The sequence below is a fragment of the Otolemur garnettii genome, unplaced genomic scaffold (assembly GCF_000181295.1).
Source record: "Otolemur garnettii isolate 467f Iridium unplaced genomic scaffold, OtoGar3 scaffold00179, whole genome shotgun sequence".
Classification (NCBI taxonomy): domain Eukaryota; kingdom Metazoa; phylum Chordata; class Mammalia; order Primates; family Galagidae; genus Otolemur; species Otolemur garnettii.
Genome location: NW_003852574.1, coordinates 2,363,844 through 2,369,647, shown reverse-complemented (window position 1 = coordinate 2,369,647; position 5,804 = coordinate 2,363,844). Strand labels below are relative to the sequence as shown.

The window sequence follows — 5,804 nt, the reverse complement described above, 5'->3', positions numbered from 1 at the left end:
CAGCCAGGTGTTGTGGTGCGTGCCTGTAGTTCCAGCTACTCTGGAGGCTGAGAATTGCTTGAGCCCAGGAGTTTGAGGTTGCTATGAGCTATGATGCCATAGCTCTCTACCCAGCGCAACAAAGTAAGACTATCTCAAAAAAACAAAAATAATAAGATAAATAAAAATAAATAAATAGAAGTTAGGGTTTTAAGAACTCAGCTCCAGGAACATAATACACTCCAGGCCAGACCCTGACATAGAGAACTTATTTATTTTAAGGGTATCTGGTGCTGAGAATATATTTCATCTACTCCACTTCTACTCCTTGCCACTCTTACATGTATTCTAAAGTAAGATCCCCCAGTTTTAGAAAATGCCTCCTGTTATGATCAAAGAAAACTGGTTATCTGCAGTCTTGGAAATAATGCCACTAACTCAGATCCAGGGAGACTCAGGAAGAACAGACTGCCTACTAGGGATCCGTAAGACTCTCCCATTCTAAGGTTCCATTAATTTTGCAAAAACAAAGCAGCAAAACCATAAACAAACAAATAAGCAATTAAGTACTGTAAATAAACAAATGAGCTAGAAATATTTTCTCTCCTTGTGAGAAGAGTCTATTACAGAGATGAAATCTGCTAGGCAGATAAGGCACTCAGCAAATTCCTCCACCACAGACATCTCACTAAAAGGAAACAATTTATAAGTTCCAGCTATCAGCACTCAGAACAATGGCCCATTAAAATGGCAAATATCTCTGAATCTTTCATTTTGTTATAATTTCATTTATCTTTTTAGACCAATGTTTTACCTAACCTTTATAAGTACCTCAGTTTACTGGTTAGTAAAATAATCTATGTCTGGTTGGGCAACTGTAGTACATTGGTTACAGCACCAGCCACATACACAGAGGGTGGCGGGTTCGAACTTGGCCTAGAGCCAGCTAGACAACAATGACAACTGCACAGAAAATGGTCGGACATTGTGGTGGGAGCCTGCAGTCCCAGCTACTTGGGAGGCTGAGGCAAGAGAATCGCTTAAGCCCAGGAGTTTGAGGTTGCTGTGAGCTGTGACACCACAGCACGCTACCAAGGATAACATAGTGAGATTGTCTCAGAAAGAAAAAAAAATTTATACCCAAACAAGGGTATGACCTAATTATTAGTGGAAGTAGAAGACTGCAGTTGAACATCTTACTGACAATCCTCAGAATTCAGGTTCCTATAACTTCTATTTTATTTTTATTATCTTTTCTCAGTTGGTTCCAATCACAAGGAAATCAAAATACTCATAAAGTAGAATAGATACAGAAACAAGATATGGCTTGTTCTTGTCTACCAATTGTCTCACTTACCCCTAAAATAATTATGAGATATCCAGGGCAAATGTTTTTAGTCCTAGATAAAAAATAAGCTCTCTCCAATAGCAATTAGGGCCATTTCCCCCTACCCCATCCCTAGTGAAGGGCAGGTGATTTGTATCATTTCTATAACACCCTTTTATATTCTGAGATGACTATTGTTCTAGTTCCCTGGTTCTTTTATTCTGAAAAAAGTGGACTCTAAATCCAATATATAGGCATGCTTCATTGTCTAAGTCTCAAAATTGAGTCACTGCTGGGAAGAAAATAGAGTGATTAATTTGTATTGTTTATTGGATAACATAAACCATTTCTTTTTCTTTTCTAGACAGAGTCTCACTATGTCCCCCTCAGTAGAGTGCTGTGGTGTGGCAGTTCACAGCAACCTCCAACTCTTGGGCTTAAGTGATTCTCTTGCCTTAGCCTCCCAACTATTTCTTTTGCTTAAAGAGCTGATGGTGAGAAGTGGTAAGGAATAGCCAAAAGAGGACAACGCATGGTGGCTCACACCTGTAATCCTAGCAATCTGGGAAGCCACGATTGGGTGGATTGCTTGAGCTCATGAGTTCAAGACCAGCCTGGGCAAGAGCAAGACCCTGTCTCTAGAAAATAGCTGAGTACTTTTTAGTGGGAGGCACCTGTAGCCCTTAGCTACTCGGGAAGCTAAGACAAGAGGATCGCTTGCCCAAGAGTTTGAGGTTGCTATGAGCTATAATGCTGTGGCACTCTAGTGAGGGTGACAAAGTGAGAGTCTTTCTCAAAAAAAAGGAATAGCCAAGAGAGCAGACTTAGGCTAAGGATACTGCACAGGCCACACTGTTGAACCTCCTATAAAGGTTGCACAGTGTTCTCAATGCATCCCCAAGAACAGCAGCTAGCTATTCCTAGGTACCCACACTGAAAAAAGGCTATTTTTACTAGCTTTTTTTTTTTTTCAATTTGAAAAAGGGTGGTGCATGTGCCCACCTGTACGTGGCCCAGGTGGCAGCCCTTAGCTCCAGGTGGTAGCCAGCTGCAATGAGGCAGAGTATCAGTGAGCTGTCCAGCAGTGTGGGGTGCTAAGGCCATGGTGAGCTGATGAGTCCAGGCCATCAAGGAAATCCTGCCCTGCAGGGTGAAGGGTGGAGGGCACAACAACCAAGGGGAGGGAGGGTTGCCTCCAAAGCTTCAACACAACCACCATCACACATTGGCCAATCCTTGCCAGGTGTTCGCAGCAAGGGTTTTTTTTTTTTTTTTTTTTTTTTTTTTGAGACAGAGCCTCAAGCTGTCCCCCTGGGTAGAGTGCCGTGGCATTACAGCTCACAGCAACCTCCAACTCCTGGGCTCAAGCAAGTCTCCTGCCTCCGCCTCCCAAGTAGCTGGGACCACAGGCGCCCGCCACAACGCCCGGGTATTTTTTGGTTGTAGCCGTCATTGTTGTTTTGGCGGGTCTGGGCTGGGGATTCGAACCCGCCACCTTAGGTGTACGTGGCTGGCGCCTTAGCCGGTTGAGCTATAGGCGCCGAGCCAGCAAGGGTTGTTTTATCCATCATCATGTGCTTTATCCACCATCCTAGGCCTTGTCTCATAAGTTTGTGGCATCATGGTTAGAAAGAAATGGAGGAAATGGAGCAATGTGACCAAATTTAGAACCCCTAAAGCCTGATTGGTATTTGCAAAGAGGAAAATACAGCAGGAATGGCTCAGAACCTGTAGCTAAGTGGTTAGGGCACCGGCCACATACACTGGGGCTGGTGGTTTCATACACTGGGCCTGGGCCTACTAAACAACAATGACAACTACAACAAAAAAAATAGCTGGGTGTTGTGGCGGGCACCTGTAGTCCCAGCTACTTGGGAGGGTGAGGCAAGAGAATTGCGTAAGCCCACGAGTTTGAGTTTACTTTGAGCTGTGATGTTACTGTACTCTACCCAGGGCGACACAGTAAAACTCTGTCTCCAAAAAAAAAAAGAAAGAAAGAAACAAACAAACAAAACAAACAAAAAGAAAATACAGCAGGAAAATAGTGGGTTTTTGAAAGGGGGGAGAAGAGGGTGAGGAAAGGGAAACAAGGTCTTACATTTTGTAATTTAAAAAAAATTCTACACTTAGTGGTGGTGAAATACCAGTAAATGAAGCTAAAGGTTATTTTTCTATCGAGAAGAGAGAAGAGGTGGATTCTTTCCCCTTTTGATTCTACCCTTTTCTCCCAGTAACAAAACATAACTTATGGACACCAAAAAATAAAGTGGACCTCAGGAGTTTTGGAAAGACTGATAAGCTCACATTCTTCTTCAAGAGGGAAGAATAAAGTGATTTTTTTAGCCCTCTCTGGAACCTAAAATGAAAAACATGAGTTGCATGCCATAGGAAGGAGATAAGGCCAAATCTGAATCATTGGAGCTGCCCCAGGCAGAATCCCCACAAATCTACCATGAGAAACAGTGCAAAGAGCTCTTTTACCCTCAATAATGTCTTCCAGGATAACAATGCCTTCACCTGGGAAATGCTTCAAGATTTTCCAGAGATTGTCTCTAAACACTATGGTCACACTCACAAGAAGAGCATACTGGGAACTGGAAACCACAATGTGAATGTCATTATGGCAGCAATTCAAACCAGGTAGGACAAACACAGGGAAGTCAGTGTCACTGCTCTAATGTTATGGGCTTCTTCATCATGAATCTGTCCTCCTGCCTATTTTGGGGTCCACCGAAGTTACCTCTCAAAAGGTAGCACTGGATCTGTTTGAGAAGCAGCAAGGGCCTACAATAACCTCAACTCCAAACTCAAGATGCCTGAGTGGACTGCAGAAGAGAGTGAGCTCAGGAAATTTCTAAAACATCATCTGCAAGAACAGAACTGTGATCAGAGTTGAAGGACCGATATATAACATGGTTCTGCCCAATCTCCTTCAGTCCTGTGACATGCTGTAGCCTCTGCTGTGGTCTGTCTTTACCACTTCCCCCAAACATGTCACTGGGCTTTTTCCCTTTCAGATTTGACCACGCAATAGGACAAATGTATGAACTTTACAAGAACCCGCCAGTGTTTTGTACTGTACACTCTAAGGCAGAGGTCCTCAAACTTTTAAAACAGGGGGCCAGTTCACTATACCTCAGACTGTTGGAGGGCTGGACTACGGGCCCCAGGACAAGTCGGCTGCTAAGCAGGACAGGCAGCAGCAGCAAAAACACCTGGCAGACTGGATAAATGTCCTCGGCGGGCCGCAGTTTGAGGAGGCCTACTCTAAGGTCAATGATCACAAAGTGTGTGTGGGGGGCGGGGGGTGGTGGTGGGGGTGTCCAAGCTTGTTTTTCTTTTCTATAAGGACTTAACACAGATTCTGCTGGAGTGTCACTGCTGCTCCAGACTCACCTGGAGATGCTCCCTCCACTTGCCCTCCAGTCACACCATGGGATCTGAAGACACAGTACACACAAAGCCCACATGACTGGCTTAAAGGATGCAGAGTATAAGGGTCTCTCAGAGGCCAGGTACGATGACTCATGCCTATGATTCTACCACTCTGGGAGGCCAGGGTACATAGATTCCTTGAGCTCGAGAGTTTAAGACCACCCTGAATAAGAGTGAGATACCATCTCTACTAAACATAGAAAAATCAGCTGGGCTTTGTGGTAGGCCCCTATAGTTCCAGCTACCTGGGAGGCTCAGGAAGGAAGGAGGGTCACTTGAACCCAGGAGTTCAGTGTTGCTACAAGCAAGGCTGGTACCAAGGCACTCTAGCCAGGGGAAACAGAGTGAGACTCTGTCTTTAAAAAAAAAAAAAAAAGATGGATTGCGTGAGCTCGCAGGTTTGAGACCACCCTGAGAAAGAGTGAGATCCCATCTATAAAAATAGCTGGGCCTTGTGGTGGGTGCCTGGAATACCAGCTGCTAGGGAGGCTGAGGCAAGACAATAGCTTGAGCCCAGGAGTTTGAGGTTCCTGTGAGCTATGATGCCACGGCACTCTACCCAGGGTGACAAAGTAAGACTCTGTCTCAAAAATAGGGGGGAGGGGTCAGGGCCAGTCAAGGTGGCTCACACGAATAATCCTAGCACTATGGGAGGCCAAGATTGGGTGGGTTGCCCTGAGCTCACAGGTTTGAGACCAGCCTGAGCAAGAGCAAGACCTCCATCTCTAAAAATAGCCCGGTGTTGTGGCGGGCACCTATAGTCCCAGCTACATGGGAGGCTGAGGCCAGAGAATTGCTTGAGCCCAAGAATTGGAGGTTGCTATGAGCTATGATGCCATAGCTCTCTACCGGGGGTGACAAAGTAAGATTCTGTATCAAAAAAAAAAAGGGGTAGGGGGTGTCTCTCAGGAAACCATCTTCAAAACCTCTAGTTTGGGGCAGCACCATAGCTCAGTAGGTAGGGCACAGGCCACATACACCGAGGCTAGTGGGTTTGAATCTGGTCCGGGCCAGCTAAAACAACAAGAACAACTGCAACAACAAAAAAAATAGCTAGGTGTTG

The 5,804-nt window shown here is 45.1% G+C and overlaps 1 protein-coding gene and 1 pseudogene across 1 annotated transcript in view; one reads left to right on the top strand and one right to left on the bottom strand.

The window, feature by feature from the left end:
- The window catches only part of RBM6 (RNA binding motif protein 6), a 139,902-nt gene that overhangs the window by 49,200 nt on the left and 84,898 nt on the right, over positions 1 to 5,804 (bottom strand). The window lies entirely within an intron of this gene.
- Positions 3,677 to 4,379, top strand: LOC105888075 (annotated as a pseudogene).